The 23,227-nt window shown below is 41.3% G+C and overlaps 7 non-coding genes across 7 annotated transcripts; all 7 read right to left on the bottom strand.

The window, feature by feature from the left end:
* Positions 1-710: 710 nt before the first annotated feature.
* LOC132647606 (small nucleolar RNA SNORD109A) lies at positions 711-775 on the bottom strand. The gene has a single exon (XR_009585953.1). It is a non-coding gene; the product is annotated as a small nucleolar RNA SNORD109A (small nucleolar RNA).
* A 1,953-nt stretch (positions 776-2,728) lies between these two features.
* LOC132647671 (small nucleolar RNA SNORD109A) lies at positions 2,729-2,793 on the bottom strand. The gene has a single exon (XR_009586017.1). It is a non-coding gene; the product is annotated as a small nucleolar RNA SNORD109A (small nucleolar RNA).
* Positions 2,794-6,298: 3,505 nt separating this feature from the next.
* Positions 6,299-6,363, bottom strand: LOC132647672 (small nucleolar RNA SNORD109A). The gene has a single exon (XR_009586018.1). It is a non-coding gene; the product is annotated as a small nucleolar RNA SNORD109A (small nucleolar RNA).
* Positions 6,364-9,868: 3,505 nt separating this feature from the next.
* LOC132647673 (small nucleolar RNA SNORD109A) lies at positions 9,869-9,933 on the bottom strand. The gene has a single exon (XR_009586019.1). It is a non-coding gene; the product is annotated as a small nucleolar RNA SNORD109A (small nucleolar RNA).
* Positions 9,934-13,439: 3,506 nt separating this feature from the next.
* On the bottom strand, positions 13,440-13,504 carry LOC132647674 (small nucleolar RNA SNORD109A). Its single transcript, XR_009586020.1, has one exon. It is a non-coding gene; the product is annotated as a small nucleolar RNA SNORD109A (small nucleolar RNA).
* Positions 13,505-17,010: 3,506 nt separating this feature from the next.
* On the bottom strand, positions 17,011-17,075 carry LOC132647675 (small nucleolar RNA SNORD109A). The gene has a single exon (XR_009586021.1). It is a non-coding gene; the product is annotated as a small nucleolar RNA SNORD109A (small nucleolar RNA).
* A 3,505-nt stretch (positions 17,076-20,580) lies between these two features.
* On the bottom strand, positions 20,581-20,645 carry LOC132647677 (small nucleolar RNA SNORD109A). The gene has a single exon (XR_009586023.1). It is a non-coding gene; the product is annotated as a small nucleolar RNA SNORD109A (small nucleolar RNA).
* Positions 20,646-23,227: the final 2,582 nt, after the last annotated feature.

Below are 23,227 nucleotides of genomic sequence, written 5' to 3' on the forward strand. Positions count from 1 at the left end.
ATTTCCATGATGGATCAACTGAGATGGTTTCCATTCGAGAGAAAGAGAGATAGGTAAACACAACATGCTCTGGAAGATTTTGGCAGCTAAGACATAATTGAAGAACACCAATAAAACTAGGGAATGTCTCAAACAGGTGCCCTGGCTTATCACCTAGCCATTATTATCTAGAATTTACCCAGCCTCCAACAGGAAAGACCATTTCAATTTTCCCTCTATCTAAATTGAATGATCCTGGAATTATTTGTTATACGTCAGCCTTTACACAACTTTGGGTAAAGGGCGAGGGCAGTCATTGTCCTCCAATATTCTAGGGACTACTGGCATGAGCCATAAAATCCGCTCCTGACACTTTACCACATATGTGCAAGGGTACATCGACCGAGACTAGGAATGAGCACCACGTTCGAATTCATCAGTTCTTAGATATTTTTTGAGTATATCATTTGCACCTACAGTCATCTCTACCTGATATATGTGCCTACTCCTATAGTAAAGGCTGTCTCCCTATCACTTGGAATCATTTCAATCTCTTTGAAAATAGAAAGCAATGAAGAATGTATCAAACCAAGTATGGGTACTTTTATGAGGCCTTTTTCGAAAAATCTCAGAATCTGATGCCAAACTGCACCGTTCTCATCCTCTCTGAAGAGGGAAGAGTGCCAGGCAGGCTCTGAAATCCTCATGGGTCTCACAAGGTCCTCATATCTGGACCTCAGATTACATCTGCTCAAGTCAGTCAACGTCCTCAGATACCTGTTGTCATCATAGATCCAGAAAGGCCTTCGCTCAACACATGAGTTTTCACCTACCAAGTGAAACCCCAGAGAGCTAGACTCCTGGGCCTTGACAAGGAAGTTCAAAATTGTGCAGGAGGCATGTACCTCCTTCTGTCAAAGGTGGTGGGGAAACACAGTGACAGGATTGAAGAGCCTTTCCCCTCTGACACCATATGAGAAAAATAGTGGTCAAAACATTGCATTTGGTAGGTGTCACTGGCCCAAAATCGGGTAGCTGTGAATGTTCCCTGAAATTATGTACTTAATCTTTACAACAGAGATTTTCGTAAGAATAGAGAAAACATTCAAGTAAGCAAAATGACTTTGTTCCTATCTAGATAAGATTTTGTCAACATCCTAATTTGCGGTTTTGATTCTATGCTCTTCCTCTTAACCCTACTTTAGGATTCCTCCTCCTGTTTTTTTCTTCCATGTATGTTCCTCTCCATCTTACAGTGCCCAGTATTGAGCCTTCCAGTTGTCCTGCAATTGTCAGTGCTCTGGAGGATTTTGTGATGTATGTCACATGACCACTAGCTCGTTCCATAATTCCTTGGACAACAAATTAGAACACACAAGCCAAGCTACATTTTGGTCCATATACATCACCAGGTATCCCACAGGACATTGACAGGGACAGGAGTTGGGTTCTGTGTTCCTGATTCCTGAACCTTCTCTTCTTATCACCTCTCATGTCATGTTTCTTCAAATGAACTCAAATCCACCAAGTTTCCAAGATGAAGGAAGGCATTGCATTTAATACCAAAAATATTCTTCGTTTTGTTTTGTTTTGTTTTGATTTTTCCGACAATGGACAACTAGATTTCTGGCTCAACATAATCCATAATCATTTATATAAAGAATAATTATGGTTCATTGTCAGCTCTGTTTGGGGCAGATATATATATCTGTGTGTGTGTGTGTGTCAGTTCTGAATTAATTATGTTCATCATGAGGATATTAAGAAGATTCAGTGTGTGGTTCGTTCTTGTTTCATTGGAGAGTTAGCGTGTCTGCTCCATTATCAGGACTGTGGGTCTACCAGCTAGCAACATGTTCTTTAGAAATATCTTTCCTTGTTTTTTAAAGGAATAGTTGTTTTCATAGATCTTGGGTAACACGCAAATTTTGTTAGAAGAGATGATGTGCATCTGTGTGAGAGCTGCACTAAGAGGAAGAATGTACGCAGGTGGAAAACAGAAACAACAACAAGAAATAACAGAAAGCAAAGCCCAATTGTCATTTCCATGATGGATCAACTGAGATGGTTTCCATGCGAGAGAGAGAGATAGGTAAACACAACATGCTCTGGAAGATTTTGGCAGCTAAGACATAATTGAAGAACACCAATAAAACTAGGGAATGTCTCAAACAGGTGCCCTGGCTTATCACCTAGCCATTATTATCTAGAATTTACCCAGCCTCCAACAGGAAAGACCATTTCAATTTTCCCTCTATCTAAATTGAATGATCCTGGAATTATTTGTTATACGTCAGCCTTTACACAACTTTGGGTAAAGGGCGAGGGCAGTCATTGTCCTCCAATATTCTAGGGACTACTGGCATGAGCCATAAAATCCGCTCCTGACACTTTACCACATATGTGCAAGGGTACATCGACCGAGACTAGGAATGAGCACCACGTTCGAATTCATCAGTTCTTAGATATTTTTTGAGTATATCATTTGCACCTACAGTCATCTCTACCTGATATATGTGCCTACTCCTATAGTAAAGGCTGTCTCCCTATCACTTGGAATCATTTCAATCTCTTTGAAAACAGAAAGCAATGAAGAATGCATCAAACCAAGTATGGGTACTGTTATGAGGCCTTTTTCGAAAAATCTCAGAATCTTTTGCCAAACTGCACAGTTCTCATCCTCTCTGAAGAGGGAAGAGTGCCAGGCAGGCTCTGAAATCCTCATGGGTCTCACAAGGTCCTCATATCTGGATCTCAGATTACATCTGCTCAAGTCAGTCAACGTCCTCAGATACCTGTTGTCATCATAGATCCAGAAAGGCCTTCGCTCAACACATGAGTTTTCACCTACCAAGTGAAACCCCAGAGAGCTAGACTCCTGGGCCTTGACACGGAAGTTCAAAACTGTGCAGGAGGCATGTAGCTCATTCTGTCAAAGGTGGTGGGGATAGACAGTGACAGGATTGAAGAGCCTTTCCCTCTGACACCATATGAGAAAAATAGAGGTCAAAAAATTGCATTTGGTGGGTGTCACTGGCCCCAAATCGGGTTGCTGTGAATGTTCCCTGAAATTATGTACTTAATCTTTACAACAGAGATTTTGGTAGGAATAGAGAAAACATTCAAGTAAGCAAAATGACTTTGTTCCTATCTAGATAATATTTTTTCAACATCCTAATTTGCGGTTTTGATTCTATGCTCTTCCTCTTAACCCTACTTTAAGATTCCTCCTCCTGTTCCTTTCTTCCATGTATGTTCCTCTCCATCTTACAGTGCCCAGTATTGAGCCTTCCAGTTGTCCTGCAATTGTCAATGCTCTGGAGGATTTTGTGATGTATGTCACATGACCACCAGCTCGTTCCATATTTCCTTGGACAACAAATTGGAACCCACAAGCCAAGCTACATTTTGGTCCATATACATTTCCAGGTATCCCACAGGACATTGACAGGAACAGGAGTTGGGTTCTGTGTTCCTGATTCCTGAACCTTCTCTTCTTATCACCTCTCATGTCATGTTTCTTCAAATGAACTCAAATCCACCCAGTTTCCAAGATGAAGGAAGGCATTGCATTTAATACCAAAAATATTCTTCGTTTTGTTTTGTTTTGTTTTGATTTTTCCGACAATGGACAACTAGATTTCTGGCTCAACATAATCCATAATCATTTATAAAACGAATAATTATGGTTCACTGTCAGCTCTGTTGGGGCTGCGAAAACTTTATGGCAATTCACCTGAATTTTAGAGGGCAAGATTGCAAGTTTCCATGCTACTTACAAGGACCTGAAAACGCATGGGTTGCTCTCTTAGTATCCACGCCAGAGGATCAAGGATAGATGAAATTTGTGAGGGTTATTGTTCTGTGCTCTAGGGGTCTAGACTCCTAACACCCTATCATCTTACTTTGGGTTCCACACCTGTCAGGGAAGAAAGAAGTGTTTAATTCTTTGAGCTTGAATGTCCATAAGGGAAGGAGCTGGGAGAAGGCTTTTCTTAGTACTTCTGGATATATTATTTAGAATTGGAAGCTTCAAGGGTAGCTACAAAAGAAAGTCACATAGACCAATAACTTCACCAAACTAATGGTTTTCCAAATGCACATCAACATACTAATGGTATTAGGTAGTATCCTTGTCACTTGCTTGGGTTGGGACTACCTAGCTAAGTCCCCTACAATGCCAGGGCCATAACAAGTGTTCCACCAGCAAGAGGCAAGATGAAGCCTAGGTTGTTTAGCCATAAGAGGGACGTCAAATGATTCTCATCTCTAGAGGTACACAGTAAGTAAATATTTAGTCAGCCGAGACTGCAGCCTGCCTACAAACAAAAGACACCATGGGAAGCAGCGTCACTGCTTACCTGTCCTGCCAGAAGGGAAGCACCTCTCCAAGTTTTAGCCTGCAACATAATAAGTATGAAGGTTATCAGAAAAGGAAATGCGTCTAGGCAACCTTGACTTTCTAAAGTGTCCCGATCTTCAAGTCTGCCAGCCGTTCAGTATTTCCCAGAACCAACTATTGAATTCATTTCCTCCCTTCCAATCCCCTCAGATTTTAGCCACTGGGGCAAAAATTTCTCTTCTTCTGATGGCTTCCTCAAAAGCTGTCTGTGAGAGCATCTTTGCCAGTGCCAGCAGACACAGTGTGGACGCCTCTCAGTGGGCAGCAAGGAAGTTCAACAAAGCAAAGAAGAGGCACTGCCTATAGCATTGCAGTATGGTCATTCTTAACTCCTCCTCGTTTCTCAAAGTCAAAACGAACAAGTAGCACAGAGGTGAAAGTCAGTAAGCCCTATGGTATCTTTGAGATTTCAGGGTGTCATTGAAATTTATCCTCTGTGCATGGAATTCTTTCCTTGTTTATCCAACAGAGTATTCCATAATTGACTTTAGATTTCTTCCATGCCATGCAACCTCATCTTGGAAGAGAGGGGAATCCAAAGGTGCCTTTTTGTCTACATGTATGTTACCATGTCTCGATTCATGGAACTCAAGTCTTCCACTTGGAAGAGCGTTGGAATCATCTACCATGCTTCAGGTTAAATCTGATGAAAAGAAGATGTTTTGTACGCACTAACTGACTAGCCTGTGGGCAAATACTCATGGGTTTCTTTTTAATAGAGTATGTTGTACTACACATCTGAGATTACATGATGTCCTTGATTGGATATTCAAGTTTCAACCATGGTTGTAGAAATTGTGTATCCAGCAAGAGTTACCAAGAGTCCTATCCTCCTGCTTCCAAAAAGTCTGTTAGTCGTAAGATATATATATATCTGTGTGTGTGTGTGTGTGTCAGTTCTGAATTAATTATGTTCATCATGAGGATATTAAGAAGATTCAGTGTGTGGTTCGTTCTTGTTTCATTGGAGAGTTAGCGTGTCTGCTCCATTATCAGGACTGTGGGTCTACCAGCTAGCAACATGTTCTTTAGAAATATCTTTCCTTGTTTTTTAAAGGAATAGTTGTTTTCATAGATCTTGGGTAACACGCAAATTTTGTTAGAAGAGATGATGTGCATCTGTGTGAGAGCTGCAATAAGAGGAAGAATGTACGCAGGTGGAAAACAGAAACAACAACAAGAAATAACAGAAAGCAAAGCCCAATTGTCATTTCCATGATGGATCAACTGAGATGGTTTCCATGCGAGAGAGAGAGATAGGTAAACACAACATGCTCTGGAAGATTTTGGCAGCTAAGACATAATTGAAGAACACCAATAAAACTAGGGAATGTCTCAAACAGGTGCCCTGGCTTATCACCTAGCCATTATTATCTAGAATTTACCCAGCCTCCAACAGGAAAGACCATTTCAATTTTCCCTCTATATAAATTGAATGATCCTGGAATTATTTGTTATACGTCAGCCTTTACACAACTTTGGGTAAAGGGCGAGGGCAGTCATTGTCCTCCAATATTCTTGGGACTACTGGCATGAGCCATAAAATCCGCTCCTGACACTTTACCACATATGTGCAAGGGTACATCGACCGAGACTAGGAATGAGCACCACGTTCGAATTCATCAGTTCTTAGATATTTTTTGAGTATATCATTTGCACCTACAGTCATCTCTACCTGATATATGTGCCTACTCCTATAGTAAAGGCTGTCTCCCTATCACTTGGAATCATTTCAATCTCTTTGAAAACAGAAAGCAATGAAGAATGCATCAAACCAAGTATGGGTACTGTTATGAGGCCTTTTTCGAAAAATCTCAGAATCTTTTGCCAAACTGCACAGTTCTCATCCTCTCTGAAGAGGGAAGAGTGCCAGGCAGGCTCTGAAATCCTCATGGGTCTCACAAGGTCCTCATATCTGGATCTCAGATTACATCTGCTCAAGTCAGTCAACGTCCTCAGATACCTGTTGTCATCATAGATCCAGAAAGGCCTTCGCTCAACACATGAGTTTTCACCTACCAAGTGAAACCCCAGAGAGCTAGACTCCTGGGCCTTGACACGGAAGTTCAAAACTGTGCAGGAGGCATGTAGCTCATTCTGTCAAAGGTGGTGGGGATAGACAGTGACAGGATTGAAGAGCCTTTCCCTCTGACACCATATGAGAAAAATAGAGGTCAAAACATTGCATTTGGTGGGTGTCACTGGCCCCAAATCGGGTTGCTGTGAATGTTCCCTGAAATTATGTACTTAATCTTTACAACAGAGATTTTGGTAGGAATAGAGAAAACATTCAAGTAAGCAAAATGACTTTGTTCCTATCTAGATAATATTTTTTCAACATCCTAATTTGCGGTTTTGATTCTATGCTCTTCCTCTTAACCCTACTTTAAGATTCCTCCTCCTGTTCCTTTCTTCCATGTATGTTCCTCTCCATCTTACAGTGCCCAGTATTGAGCCTTCCAGTTGTCCTGCAATTGTCAATGCTCTGGAGGATTTTGTGATGTATGTCACATGACCACCAGCTCGTTCCATATTTCCTTGGACAACAAATTGGAACCCACAAGCCAAGCTACATTTTGGTCCATATACATTTCCAGGTATCCCACAGGACATTGACAGGAACAGGAGTTGGGTTCTGTGTTCCTGATTCCTGAACCTTCTCTTCTTATCACCTCTCATGTCATGTTTCTTCAAATGAACTCAAATCCACCCAGTTTCCAAGATGAAGGAAGGCATTGCATTTAATACCAAAAATATTCTTCGTTTTGTTTTGTTTTGTTTTGATTTTTCCGACAATGGACAACTAGATTTCTGGCTCAACATAATCCATAATCATTTATAAAACGAATAATTATGGTTCACTGTCAGCTCTGTTGGGGCTGCGAAAACTTTATGGCAATTCACCTGAATTTTAGAGGGCAAGATTGCAAGTTTCCATGCTACTTACAAGGACGTGAAAACGCATGGGTTGCTCTCTTAGTATCCACGCCAGAGGATCAAGGATAGATGAAATTTGTGAGGGTTATTGTTCTGTGCTCTAGGGGTCTAGACTCCTAACACCCTATCATCTTACTTTGGGTTCCACACCTGTCAGGGAAGAAAGAAGTGTTTAATTCTTTGAGCTTGAATGTCCATAAGGGAAGGAGCTGGGAGAAGGCTTTTCTTAGTACTTCTGGATATATTATTTAGAATTGGAAGCTTCAAGGGTAGCTACAAAAGAAAGTCACATAGACCAATAACTTCACCAAACTAATGGTTTTCCAAATGCACATCAACATACTAATGGTATTAGGTAGTATCCTTGTCACTTGCTTGGGTTGGGACTACCTAGCTAAGTCCCCTACAATGCCAGGGCCATAACAAGTGTTCCACCAGCAAGAGGCAAGATGAAGCCTAGGTTGTTTAGCCATAAGAGGGACGTCAAATGATTCTCATCTCTAGAGGTACACAGTAAGTAAATATTTAGTCAGCCGAGACTGCAGCCTGCCTACAAACAAAAGACACCATGGGAAGCAGCGTCACTGCTTACCTGTCCTGCCAGAAGGGAAGCACCTCTCCAAGTTTTAGCCTGCAACATAATAAGTATGAAGGTTATCAGAAAAGGAAATGCGTCTAGGCAACCTTGACTTTCTAAAGTGTCCCGATCTTCAAGTCTGCCAGCCGTTCAGTATTTCCCAGAACCAACTATTGAATTCATTTCCTCCCTTCCAATCCCCTCAGATTTTAGCCACTGGGGCAAAAATTTCTCTTCTTCTGATGGCTTCCTCAAAAGCTGTCTGTGAGAGCATCTTTGCCAGTGCCAGCAGACACAGTGTGGACGCCTCTCAGTGGGCAGCAAGGAAGTTCAACAAAGCAAAGAAGAGGCACTGCCTATAGCATTGCAGTATGGTCATTCTTAACTCCTCCTCGTTTCTCAAAGTCAAAACGAACAAGTAGCACAGAGGTGAAAGTCAGTAAGCCCTATGGTATCTTTGAGATTTCAGGGTGTCATTGAAATTTATCCTCTGTGCATGGAATTCTTTCCTTGTTTATCCAACAGAGTATTCCATAATTGACTTTAGATTTCTTCCATGCCATGCAACCTCATCTTGGAAGAGAGGGGAATCCAAAGGTGCCTTTTTGTCTACATGTATGTTACCATGTCTCGATTCATGGAACTCAAGTCTTCCACTTGGAAGAGCGTTGGAATCATCTACCATGCTTCAGGTTAAATCTGATGAAAAGAAGATGTTTTGTACGCACTAACTGACTAGCCTGTGGGCAAATACTCATGGGTTTCTTTTTAATAGAGTATGTTGTACTACACATCTGAGATTACATGATGTCCTTGATTGGATATTCAAGTTTCAACCATGGTTGTAGAAATTGTGTATCCAGCAAGAGTTACCAAGAGTCCTATCCTCCTGCTTCCAAAAAGTCTGTTAGTCGTAAGATATATATATATCTGTGTGTGTGTGTGTGTGTCAGTTCTGAATTAATTATGTTCATCATGAGGATATTAAGAAGATTCAGTGTGTGGTTCGTTCTTGTTTCATTGGAGAGTTAGCGTGTCTGCTCCATTATCAGGACTGTGGGTCTACCAGCTAGCAACATGTTCTTTAGAAATATCTTTCCTTGTTTTTTAAAGGAATAGTTGTTTTCATAGATCTTGGGTAACACGCAAATTTTGTTAGAAGAGATGATGTGCATCTGTGTGAGAGCTGCAATAAGAGGAAGAATGTACGCAGGTGGAAAACAGAAACAACAACAAGAAATAACAGAAAGCAAAGCCCAATTGTCATTTCCATGATGGATCAACTGAGATGGTTTCCATGCGAGAGAGAGAGATAGGTAAACACAACATGCTCTGGAAGATTTTGGCAGCTAAGACATAATTGAAGAACACCAATAAAACTAGGGAATGTCTCAAACAGGTGCCCTGGCTTATCACCTAGCCATTATTATCTAGAATTTACCCAGCCTCCAACAGGAAAGACCATTTCAATTTTCCCTCTATCTAAATTGAATGATCCTGGAATTATTTGTTATACGTCAGCCTTTACACAACTTTGGGTAAAGGGCGAGGGCAGTCATTGTCCTCCAATATTCTTGGGACTACTGGCATGAGCCATAAAATCCGCTCCTGACACTTTACCACATATGTGCAAGGGTACATCGACCGAGACTAGGAATGAGCACCACGTTCGAATTCATCAGTTCTTAGATATTTTTTGAGTATATCATTTGCACCTACAGTCATCTCTACCTGATATATGTGCCTACTCCTATAGTAAAGGCTGTCTCCCTATCACTTGGAATCATTTCAATCTCTTTGAAAACAGAAAGCAATGAAGAATGCATCAAACCAAGTATGGGTACTGTTATGAGGCCTTTTTCGAAAAATCTCAGAATCTTTTGCCAAACTGCACAGTTCTCATCCTCTCTGAAGAGGGAAGAGTGCCAGGCAGGCTCTGAAATCCTCATGGGTCTCACAAGGTCCTCATATCTGGATCTCAGATTACATCTGCTCAAGTCAGTCAACGTCCTCAGATACCTGTTGTCATCATAGATCCAGAAAGGCCTTCGCTCAACACATGAGTTTTCACCTACCAAGTGAAACCCCAGAGAGCTAGAATCCTGGGCCTTGACACGGAAGTTCAAAAATGTGCAGGAGGCATGTAGCTCATTCTGTCAAAGGTGGTGGGGATAGACAGTGACAGGATTGAAGAGCCTTTCCCTCTGACACCATATGAGAAAAATAGAGGTCAAAACATTGCATTTGGTGGGTGTCACTGGCCCCAAATCGGGTAGCTGTGAATGTTCCCTGAACTTATGTACTCAATCTTTACAACAGAGATTTTGGTAAGAATAGAGAAAACATTCAAGTAAGCAAAATGACTTTGTTCCTATCTAGATAAGATTTTTTCAACATCCTAATTTGCGGTTTTGATTCTATGCTCTTCTTCTTAACCCTACTTTAAGATTCCTCCTCCTGTTCCTTTCTTCCATGTATGTTCCTCTCCATCTTACAGTGCCCAGTATTGAGCCTTCCAGTTGTCCTGCAATTGTCAATGCTCTGGAGGATTTTGTGATGTATGTCACATGACCACCAGCTCGTTCCATATTTCCTTGGACAACAAATTGGAACACACAAGCCAAGCTACATTTTGGTCCATATACATTTCCAGGTATCCCACAGGACATTGACAGGGACAGGAGTTGGGTTCTGTGTTCCTGATTCCTGAACCTTCTCTTCTTATCACCTCTCATGTCATGTTTCTTCAAATGAACTCAAATCCGCCCAGTTTCAAAGATGAAGGAAGGCATTGCATTTAATACCAAAAATATTCTTCGTTTTGTTTTGTTTTGTTTTGATTTTTCCGACAATGGACAACTAGATTTCTGGCTCAACATAATCCATAATCATTTATAAAAAGGATAATTATGGTTCATTGTCAGCTCTGTTTGGGGCTGCGAAAACTTTATGGCAATTCACCTGAATTTTAGTGGGCAAGATTGCAAGTTTCCATGCTACTTACAAGGACGTGAAAACGCATGGGTTGCTCTCTTAGTATCCACGCCAGAGGATCAAGGATAGATGAAATTTGTGAGGGTTATTGTTCTGTGCTCTAGGGGTCTAGACTCCTAACACCCTATCATCTTCCTTTGGGTTCCACACCTGTCAGGGCAGAAAGAAGAGTTTAATTCTTTGAGCTTGAATGTCCATAAGGGAAGGAGCTGGGAGAAGGCTTTTCTTAGTACTTCTGGATATATTATTTAGAATTGGAAGCTTCAAGGGTAGCTACAAAAGAAAGTCACATAGACCAATAACTTCACCAAACTAATGGTTTTCCAAATGCACATCAACATACTAATGGTATTAGGTAGTATCCTTGTCACTTGCTTGGGTTGGGACTACCTAGCTAAGTCCCCTACAATGCCAGGGCCATAACAAGTGTTCCACCAGCAAGAGGCAAGATGAAGCCTAGGTTGTTTAGCCAAAAGAGGGATGTCAAATGATTCTCATCTCTAGAGGTACACAGTAAGTAAATATTTAGTCAGCCGAGACTGCAGCCTGCCTACAAACAAAAGACACCATGGGAAGCAGCGTCACTGCTTACCTGTCCTGCCAGAAGGGAAGCACCTCTCCAAGTTTTAGCCTGCAACATAATAAGTATGAAGGTTATCAGAAAAGGAAATGCGTCTAGGCAACCTTGACTTTCTAAAGTGTCCCGACCTTCAAGTCTGCCAGCCGTTCAGTATTTCCCAGAACCAACTATTGAATTCATTTCCTCCCTTCCAATCCCCTCAGATTTTAGCCACTGGGGCAAAAATTTCTCTTCTTCTGATGGCTTCCTCAAAAGCTGTCTGTGAGAGCATCTTTGCCAGTGCCAGCAGACACAGTGTGGACGCCTCTCAGTGGGCAGCAAGGAAGTTCAACAAAGCAAAGAAGAGGCACTGCCTATAGCATTGCAGTATGGTCATTCTTAACTCCTCCTCGTTTCTCAAAGTCAAAACGAACAAGTAGCACAGAGGTGAAAGTCAGTAAGCCCTATGGTATCTTTGAGATTTCAGGGTGTCATTGAAATTTATCCTCTGTGCATGGAATTCTTTCCTTGTTTATCCAACAGAGTATTCCATAATTGACTTTAGATTTCTTCCATGCCATGCAACCTCATCTTGGAAGAGAGGGGAATCCAAAGGTGCCTTTTTGTCTACATGTATGTTACCATGTCTCGATTCATGGCACTCAAGTCTTCCACTTGGAAGAGCGTTGGAATCATCTACCATGCTTCAGGTTAAATCTGATGAAAAGAAGATGTTTTGTACGCACTAACTGACTAGCCTGTGGGCAAATACTCATGGGTTTCTTTTTAATAGAGTATGTTGTACTACACATCTGAGATTACATGATGTCCTTGATTGGATATTCAAGTTTCAACCATGGTTGTAGAAATTGTGTATCCAGCAAGAGTTACCAAGAGTCCTATCCTCCTGCTTCCAAAAAGTCTGTTAGTCGTAAGATATATATATATCTGTGTGTGTGTGTGTGTGTCAGTTCTGAATTAATTATGTTCATCATGAGGATATTAAGAAGATTCAGTGTGTGGTTCGTTCTTGTTTCATTGGAGAGTTAGCGTGTCTGCTCCATTATCAGGACTGTGGGTCTACCAGCTAGCAACATGTTCTTTAGAAATATCTTTCCTTGTTTTTTAAAGGAATAGTTGTTTTCATAGATCTTGGGTAACACGCAAATTTTGTTAGAAGAGATGATGTGCATCTGTGTGAGAGCTGCAATAAGAGGAAGAATGTACGCAGGTGGAAAACAGAAACAACAACAAGAAATAACAGAAAGCAAAGCCCAATTGTCATTTCCATGATGGATCAACTGAGATGGTTTCCATGCGAGAGAGAGAGATAGGTAAACACAACATGCTCTGGAAGATTTTGGCAGCTAAGACATAATTGAAGAACACCAATAAAACTAGGGAATGTCTCAAACAGGTGCCCTGGCTTATCACCTAGCCATTATTATCTAGAATTTACCCAGCCTCCAACAGGAAAGACCATTTCAATTTTCCCTCTATCTAAATTGAATGATCCTGGAATTATTTGTTATACGTCAGCCTTTACACAACTTTGGGTAAAGGGCGAGGGCAGTCATTGTCCTCCAATATTCTTGGGACTACTGGCATGAGCCATAAAATCCGCTCCTGACACTTTACCACATATGTGCAAGGGTACATCGACCGACACTAGGAATGAGCACCACGTTCGAATTCATCAGTTCTTAGATATTTTTTGAGTATATCATTTGCACCTACAGTCATCTCTACCTGATATATGTGCCTACTCCTATAGTAAAGGCTGTCTCCCTATCACTTGGAATCATTTCAATCTCTTTGAAAACAGAAAGCAATGAAGAATGCATCAAACCAAGTATGGGTACTGTTATGAGGCCTTTTTCGAAAAATCTCAGAATCTTTTGCCAAACTGCACAGTTCTCATCCTCTCTGAAGAGGGAAGAGTGCCAGGCAGGCTCTGAAATCCTCATGGGTCTCACAAGGTCCTCATATCTGGATCTCAGATTACATCTGCTCAAGTCAGTCAACGTCCTCAGATACCTGTTGTCATCATAGATCCAGAAAGGCCTTCGCTCAACACATGAGTTTTCACCTACCAAGTGAAACCCCAGAGAGCTAGAATCCTGGGCCTTGACACGGAAGTTCAAAAATGTGCAGGAGGCATGTAGCTCATTCTGTCAAAGGTGGTGGGGATAGACAGTGACAGGATTGAAGAGCCTTTCCCTCTGACACCATATGAGAAAAATAGAGGTCAAAACATTGCATTTGGTGGGTGTCACTGGCCCCAAATCGGGTAGCTGTGAATGTTCCCTGAACTTATGTACTCAATCTTTACAACAGAGATTTTGGTAAGAATAGAGAAAACATTCAAGTAAGCAAAATGACTTTGTTCCTATCTAGATAAGATTTTTTCAACATCCTAATTTGCGGTTTTGATTCTATGCTCTTCTTCTTAACCCTACTTTAAGATTCCTCCTCCTGTTCCTTTCTTCCATGTATGTTCCTCTCCATCTTACAGTGCCCAGTATTGAGCCTTCCAGTTGTCCTGCAATTGTCAATGCTCTGGAGGATTTTGTGATGTATGTCACATGACCACCAGCTCGTTCCATATTTCCTTGGACAACAAATTGGAACACACAAGCCAAGCTACATTTTGGTCCATATACATTTCCAGGTATCCCACAGGACATTGACAGGGACAGGAGTTGGGTTCTGTGTTCCTGATTCCTGAACCTTCTCTTCTTATCACCTCTCATGTCATGTTTCTTCAAATGAACTCAAATCCGCCCAGTTTCAAAGATGAAGGAAGGCATTGCATTTAATACCAAAAATATTCTTCGTTTTGTTTTGTTTTGTTTTGATTTTTCCGACAATGGACAACTAGATTTCTGGCTCAACATAATCCATAATCATTTATAAAAAGGATAATTATGGTTCATTGTCAGCTCTGTTTGGGGCTGCGAAAACTTTATGGCAATTCACCTGAATTTTAGTGGGCAAGATTGCAAGTTTCCATGCTACTTACAAGGACGTGAAAACGCATGGGTTGCTCTCTTAGTATCCACGCCAGAGGATCAAGGATAGATGAAATTTGTGAGGGTTATTGTTCTGTGCTCTAGGGGTCTAGACTCCTAACACCCTATCATCTTCCTTTGGGTTCCACACCTGTCAGGGCAGAAAGAAGAGTTTAATTCTTTGAGCTTGAATGTCCATAAGGGAAGGAGCTGGGAGAAGGCTTTTCTTAGTACTTCTGGATATATTATTTAGAATTGGAAGCTTCAAGGGTAGCTACAAAAGAAAGTCACATAGACCAATAACTTCACCAAACTAATGGTTTTCCAAATGCACATCAACATACTAATGGTATTAGGTAGTATCCTTGTCACTTGCTTGGGTTGGGACTACCTAGCTAAGTCCCCTACAATGCCAGGGCCATAACAAGTGTTCCACCAGCAAGAGGCAAGATGAAGCCTAGGTTGTTTAGCCATAAGAGGGACGTCAAATGATTCTCATCTCTAGAGGTACACAGTAAGTAAATATTTAGTCAGCCGAGACTGCAGCCTGCCTACAAACAAAAGACACCATGGGAAGCAGCGTCACTGCTTACCTGTCCTGCCAGAAGGGAAGCACCTCTCCAAGTTTTAGCCTGCAACATAATAAGTATGAAGGTTATCAGAAAAGGAAATGCGTCTAGGCAACCTTGACTTTCTAAAGTGTCCCGACCTTCAAGTCTGCCAGCCGTTCAGTATTTCCCAGAACCAACTATTGAATTCATTTCCTCCCTTCCAATCCCCTCAGATTTTAGCCACTGGGGCAAAAATTTCTCTTCTTCTGATGGCTTCCTCAAAAGCTGTCTGTGAGAGCATCTTTGCCAGTGCCAGCAGACACAGTGTGGACGCCTCTCAGTGGGCAGCAAGGAAGTTCAACAAAGCAAAGAAGAGGCACTGCCTATAGCATTGCAGTATGGTCATTCTTAACTCCTCCTCGTTTCTCAAAGTCAAAACGAACAAGTAGCACAGAGGTGAAAGTCAGTAAGCCCTATGGTATCTTTGAGATTTCAGGGTGTCATTGAAATTTATCCTCTGTGCATGGAATTCTTTCCTTGTTTATCCAACAGAGTATTCCATAATTGACTTTAGATTTCTTCCATGCCATGCAACCTCATCTTGGAAGAGAGGGGAATCCAAAGGTGCCTTTTTGTCTACATGTATGTTACCATGTCTCGATTCATGGCACTCAAGTCTTCCACTTGGAAGAGCGTTGGAATCATCTACCATGCTTCAGGTTAAATCTGATGAAAAGAAGATGTTTTGTACGCACTAACTGACTAGCCTGTGGGCAAATACTCATGGGTTTCTTTTTAATAGAGTATGTTGTACTACACATCTGAGATTACATGATGTCCTTGATTGGATATTCAAGTTTCAACCATGGTTGTAGAAATTGTGTATCCAGCAAGAGTTACCAAGAGTCCTATCCTCCTGCTTCCAAAAAGTCTGTTAGTCGTAAGATATATATATATCTGTGTGTGTGTGTGTGTGTCAGTTCTGAATTAATTATGTTCATCATGAGGATATTAAGAAGATTCAGTGTGTGGTTCGTTCTTGTTTCATTGGAGAGTTAGCGTGTCTGCTCCATTATCAGGACTGTGGGTCTACCAGCTAGCAACATGTTCTTTAGAAATATCTTTCCTTGTTTTTTAAAGGAATAGTTGTTTTCATAGATCTTGGGTAACACGCAAATTTTGTTAGAAGAGATGATGTGCATCTGTGTGAGAGCTGCAATAAGAGGAAGAATGTACGCAGGTGGAAAACAGAAACAACAACAAGAAATAACAGAAAGCAAAGCCCAATTGTCATTTCCATGATGGATCAACTGAGATGGTTTCCATGCGAGAGAGAGAGATAGGTAAACACAACATGCTCTGGAAGATTTTGGCAGCTAAGACATAATTGAAGAACACCAATAAAACTAGGGAATGTCTCAAACAGGTGCCCTGGCTTATCACCTAGCCATTATTATCTAGAATTTACCCAGCCTCCAACAGGAAAGACCATTTCAATTTTCCCTCTATCTAAATTGAATGATCCTGGAATTATTTGTTATACGTCAGCCTTTACACAACTTTGGGTAAAGGGCGAGGGCAGTCATTGTCCTCCAATATTCTTGGGACTACTGGCATGAGCCATAAAATCCGCTCCTGACACTTTACCACATATGTGCAAGGGTACATCGACCGACACTAGGAATGAGCACCACGTTCGAATTCATCAGTTCTTAGATATTTTTTGAGTATATCATTTGCACCTACAGTCATCTCTACCTGATATATGTGCCTACTCCTATAGTAAAGGCTGTCTCCCTATCACTTGGAATCATTTCAATCTCTTTGAAAACAGAAAGCAATGAAGAATGCATCAAACCAAGTATGGGTACTGTTATGAGGCCTTTTTCGAAAAATCTCAGAATCTTTTGCCAAACTGCACAGTTCTCATCCTCTCTGAAGAGGGAAGAGTGCCAGGCAGGCTCTGAAATCCTCATGGGTCTCACAAGGTCCTCATATCTGGATCTCAGATTACATCTGCTCAAGTCAGTCAACGTCCTCAGATACCTGTTGTCATCATAGATCCAGAAAGGCCTTCGCTCAACACATGAGTTTTCACCTACCAAGTGAAACCCCAGAGAGCTAGACTCCTGGGCCTTGACACGGAAGTTCAAAACTGTGCAGGAGGCATGTAGCTCATTCTGTCAAAGGTGGTGGGGATAGACAGTGACAGGATTGAAGAGCCTTTCCCTCTGACACCATATGAGAAAAATAGAGGTCAAAACATTGCATTTGGTGGGTGTCACTGGCCCCAAATCGGGTTGCTGTGAATGTTCCCTGAAATTATGTACTTAATCTTTACAACAGAGATTTTGGTAGGAATAGAGAAAACATTCAAGTAAGCAAAATGACTTTGTTCCTATCTAGATAATATTTTTTCAACATCCTAATTTGCGGTTTTGATTCTATGCTCTTCCTCTTAACCCTACTTTAAGATTCCTCCTCCTGTTCCTTTCTTCCATGTATGTTCCTCTCCATCTTACAGTGCCCAGTATTGAGCCTTCCAGTTGTCCTGCAATTGTCAATGCTCTGGAGGATTTTGTGATGTATGTCACATGACCACCAGCTCGTTCCATATTTCCTTGGACAACAAATTGGAACCCACAAGCCAAGCTACATTTTGGTCCATATACATTTCCAGGTATCCCACAGGACATTGACAGGAACAGGAGTTGGGTTCTGTGTTCCTGATTCCTGAACCTTCTCTTCTTATCACCTCTCATGTCATGTTTCTTCAAATGAACTCAAATCCACCCAGTTTCCAAGATGAAGGAAGGCATTGCATTTAATACCAAAAATATTCTTCGTTTTGTTTTGTTTTGTTTTGATTTTTCCGACAATGGACAACTAGATTTCTGGCTCAACATAATCCATAATCATTTATAAAACGAATAATTATGGTTCACTGTCAGCTCTGTTGGGGCTGCGAAAACTTTATGGCAATTCACCTGAATTTTAGAGGGCAAGATTGCAAGTTTCCATGCTACTTACAAGGACCTGAAAACGCATGGGTTGCTCTCTTAGTATCCACGCCAGAGGATCAAGGATAGATGAAATTTGTGAGGGTTATTGTTCTGTGCTCTAGGGGTCTAGACTCCTAACACCCTATCATCTTACTTTGGGTTCCACACCTGTCAGGGAAGAAAGAAGTGTTTAATTCTTTGAGCTTGAATGTCCATAAGGGAAGGAGCTGGGAGAAGGCTTTTCTTAGTACTTCTGGATATATTATTTAGAATTGGAAGCTTCAAGGGTAGCTACAAAAGAAAGTCACATAGACCAATAACTTCACCAAACTAATGGTTTTCCAAATGCACATCAACATACTAATGGTATTAGGTAGTATCCTTGTCACTTGCTTGGGTTGGGACTACCTAGCTAAGTCCCCTACAATGCCAGGGCCATAACAAGTGTTCCACCAGCAAGAGGCAAGATGAAGCCTAGGTTGTTTAGCCATAAGAGGGACGTCAAATGATTCTCATCTCTAGAGGTACACAGTAAGTAAATATTTAGTCAGCCGAGACTGCAGCCTGCCTACAAACAAAAGACACCATGGGAAGCAGCGTCACTGCTTACCTGTCCTGCCAGAAGGGAAGCACCTCTCCAAGTTTTAGCCTGCAACATAATAAGTATGAAGGTTATCAGAAAAGGAAATGCGTCTAGGCAACCTTGACTTTCTAAAGTGTCCCGATCTTCAAGTCTGCCAGCCGTTCAGTATTTCCCAGAACCAACTATTGAATTCATTTCCTCCCTTCCAATCCCCTCAGATTTTAGCCACTGGGGCAAAAATTTCTCTTCTTCTGATGGCTTCCTCAAAAGCTGTCTGTGAGAGCATCTTTGCCAGTGCCAGCAGACACAGTGTGGACGCCTCTCAGTGGGCAGCAAGGAAGTTCAACAAAGCAAAGAAGAGGCACTGCCTATAGCATTGCAGTATGGTCATTCTTAACTCCTCCTCGTTTCTCAAAGTCAAAACGAACAAGTAGCACAGAGGTGAAAGTCAGTAAGCCCTATGGTATCTTTGAGATTTCAGGGTGTCATTGAAATTTATCCTCTGTGCATGGAATTCTTTCCTTGTTTATCCAACAGAGTATTCCATAATTGACTTTAGATTTCTTCCATGCCATGCAACCTCATCTTGGAAGAGAGGGGAATCCAAAGGTGCCTTTTTGTCTACATGTATGTTACCATGTCTCGATTCATGGAACTCAAGTCTTCCACTTGGAAGAGCGTTGGAATCATCTACCATGCTTCAGGTTAAATCTGATGAAAAGAAGATGTTTTGTACGCACTAACTGACTAGCCTGTGGGCAAATACTCATGGGTTTCTTTTTAATAGAGTATGTTGTACTACACATCTGAGATTACATGATGTCCTTGATTGGATATTCAAGTTTCAACCATGGTTGTAGAAATTGTGTATCCAGCAAGAGTTACCAAGAGTCCTATCCTCCTGCTTCCAAAAAGTCTGTTAGTCGTAAGATATATATATATCTGTGTGTGTGTGTGTGTGTCAGTTCTGAATTAATTATGTTCATCATGAGGATATTAAGAAGATTCAGTGTGTGGTTCGTTCTTGTTTCATTGGAGAGTTAGCGTGTCTGCTCCATTATCAGGACTGTGGGTCTACCAGCTAGCAACATGTTCTTTAGAAATATCTTTCCTTGTTTTTTAAAGGAATAGTTGTTTTCATAGATCTTGGGTAACACGCAAATTTTGTTAGAAGAGATGATGTGCATCTGTGTGAGAGCTGCAATAAGAGGAAGAATGTACGCAGGTGGAAAACAGAAACAACAACAAGAAATAACAGAAAGCAAAGCCCAATTGTCATTTCCATGATGGATCAACTGAGATGGTTTCCATGCGAGAGAGAGAGATAGGTAAACACAACATGCTCTGGAAGATTTTGGCAGCTAAGACATAATTGAAGAACACCAATAAAACTAGGGAATGTCTCAAACAGGTGCCCTGGCTTATCACCTAGCCATTATTATCTAGAATTTACCCAGCCTCCAACAGGAAAGACCATTTCAATTTTCCCTCTATATAAATTGAATGATCCTGGAATTATTTGTTATACGTCAGCCTTTACACAACTTTGGGTAAAGGGCGAGGGCAGTCATTGTCCTCCAATATTCTTGGGACTACTGGCATGAGCCATAAAATCCGCTCCTGACACTTTACCACATATGTGCAAGGGTACATCGACCGAGACTAGGAATGAGCACCACGTTCGAATTCATCAGTTCTTAGATATTTTTTGAGTATATCATTTGCACCTACAGTCATCTCTACCTGATATATGTGCCTACTCCTATAGTAAAGGCTGTCTCCCTATCACTTGGAATCATTTCAATCTCTTTGAAAACAGAAAGCAATGAAGAATGCATCAAACCAAGTATGGGTACTGTTATGAGGCCTTTTTCGAAAAATCTCAGAATCTTTTGCCAAACTGCACAGTTCTCATCCTCTCTGAAGAGGGAAGAGTGCCAGGCAGGCTCTGAAATCCTCATGGGTCTCACAAGGTCCTCATATCTGGATCTCAGATTACATCTGCTCAAGTCAGTCAACGTCCTCAGATACCTGTTGTCATCATAGATCCAGAAAGGCCTTCGCTCAACACATGAGTTTTCACCTACCAAGTGAAACCCCAGAGAGCTAGAATCCTGGGCCTTGACACGGAAGTTCAAAAATGTGCAGGAGGCATGTAGCTCATTCTGTCAAAGGTGGTGGGGATAGACAGTGACAGGATTGAAGAGCCTTTCCCTCTGACACCATATGAGAAAAATAGAGGTCAAAACATTGCATTTGGTGGGTGTCACTGGCCCCAAATCGGGTAGCTGTGAATGTTCCCTGAACTTATGTACTCAATCTTTACAACAGAGATTTTGGTAAGAATAGAGAAAACATTCAAGTAAGCAAAATGACTTTGTTCCTATCTAGATAAGATTTTTTCAACATCCTAATTTGCGGTTTTGATTCTATGCTCTTCTTCTTAACCCTACTTTAAGATTCCTCCTCCTGTTCCTTTCTTCCATGTATGTTCCTCTCCATCTTACAGTGCCCAGTATTGAGCCTTCCAGTTGTCCTGCAATTGTCAATGCTCTGGAGGATTTTGTGATGTATGTCACATGACCACCAGCTCGTTCCATATTTCCTTGGACAACAAATTGGAACACACAAGCCAAGCTACATTTTGGTCCATATACATTTCCAGGTATCCCACAGGACATTGACAGGGACAGGAGTTGGGTTCTGTGTTCCTGATTCCTGAACCTTCTCTTCTTATCACCTCTCATGTCATGTTTCTTCAAATGAACTCAAATCCGCCCAGTTTCAAAGATGAAGGAAGGCATTGCATTTAATACCAAAAATATTCTTCGTTTTGTTTTGTTTTGTTTTGATTTTTCCGACAATGGACAACTAGATTTCTGGCTCAACATAATCCATAATCATTTATAAAAAGGATAATTATGGTTCATTGTCAGCTCTGTTTGGGGCTGCGAAAACTTTATGGCAATTCACCTGAATTTTAGTGGGCAAGATTGCAAGTTTCCATGCTACTTACAAGGACGTGAAAACGCATGGGTTGCTCTCTTAGTATCCACGCCAGAGGATCAAGGATAGATGAAATTTGTGAGGGTTATTGTTCTGTGCTCTAGGGGTCTAGACTCCTAACACCCTATCATCTTCCTTTGGGTTCCACACCTGTCAGGGCAGAAAGAAGAGTTTAATTCTTTGAGCTTGAATGTCCATAAGGGAAGGAGCTGGGAGAAGGCTTTTCTTAGTACTTCTGGATATATTATTTAGAATTGGAAGCTTCAAGGGTAGCTACAAAAGAAAGTCACATAGACCAATAACTTCACCAAACTAATGGTTTTCCAAATGCACATCAACATACTAATGGTATTAGGTAGTATCCTTGTCACTTGCTTGGGTTGGGACTACCTAGCTAAGTCCCCTACAATGCCAGGGCCATAACAAGTGTTCCACCAGCAAGAGGCAAGATGAAGCCTAGGTTGTTTAGCCAAAAGAGGGATGTCAAATGATTCTCATCTCTAGAGGTACACAGTAAGTAAATATTTAGTCAGCCGAGACTGCAGCCTGCCTACAAACAAAAGACACCATGGGAAGCAGCGTCACTGCTTACCTGTCCTGCCAGAAGGGAAGCACCTCTCCAAGTTTTAGCCTGCAACATAATAAGTATGAAGGTTATCAGAAAAGGAAATGCGTCTAGGCAACCTTGACTTTCTAAAGTGTCCCGACCTTCAAGTCTGCCAGCCGTTCAGTATTTCCCAGAACCAACTATTGAATTCATTTCCTCCCTTCCAATCCCCTCAGATTTTAGCCACTGGGGCAAAAATTTCTCTTCTTCTGATGGCTTCCTCAAAAGCTGTCTGTGAGAGCATCTTTGCCAGTGCCAGCAGACACAGTGTGGACGCCTCTCAGTGGGCAGCAAGGAAGTTCAACAAAGCAAAGAAGAGGCACTGCCTATAGCATTGCAGTATGGTCATTCTTAACTCCTCCTCGTTTCTCAAAGTCAAAACGAACAAGTAGCACAGAGGTGAAAGTCAGTAAGCCCTATGGTATCTTTGAGATTTCAGGGTGTCATTGAAATTTATCCTCTGTGCATGGAATTCTTTCCTTGTTTATCCAACAGAGTATTCCATAATTGACTTTAGATTTCTTCCATGCCATGCAACCTCATCTTGGAAGAGAGGGGAATCCAAAGGTGCCTTTTTGTCTACATGTATGTTACCATGTTTCGATTCATGGAACTCAAGTCTTCCACTTGGAAGAGCGTTGGAATCATCTACCATGCTTCAGGTTAAATCTGATGAAAAGAAGATGTTTTGTACGCACTAACTGACTAGCCTGTGGGCAAATACTCATGGGTTTCTTTTTAATAGAGTATGTTGTACTACACATCTGAGATTACATGATGTCCTTGATTGGATATTCAAGTTTCAACCATGGTTGTAGAAATTGTGTATCCAGCAAGAGTTACCAAGAGTCCTATCCTCCTGCTTCCAAAAAGTCTGTTAGTCGTAAGATATATATATATATCTGTGTGTGTGTGTGTGTGTCAGTTCTGAATTAATTATGTTCATCATGAGGATATTAAGAAGATTCAGTGTGTGGTTCGTTCTTGTTTCATTGGAGAGTTAGCGTGTCTGCTCCATT

Source organism: Meriones unguiculatus, chromosome 14 (assembly GCF_030254825.1).
Source record: "Meriones unguiculatus strain TT.TT164.6M chromosome 14, Bangor_MerUng_6.1, whole genome shotgun sequence".
Classification (NCBI taxonomy): Eukaryota; Metazoa; Chordata; class Mammalia; order Rodentia; family Muridae; genus Meriones; species Meriones unguiculatus.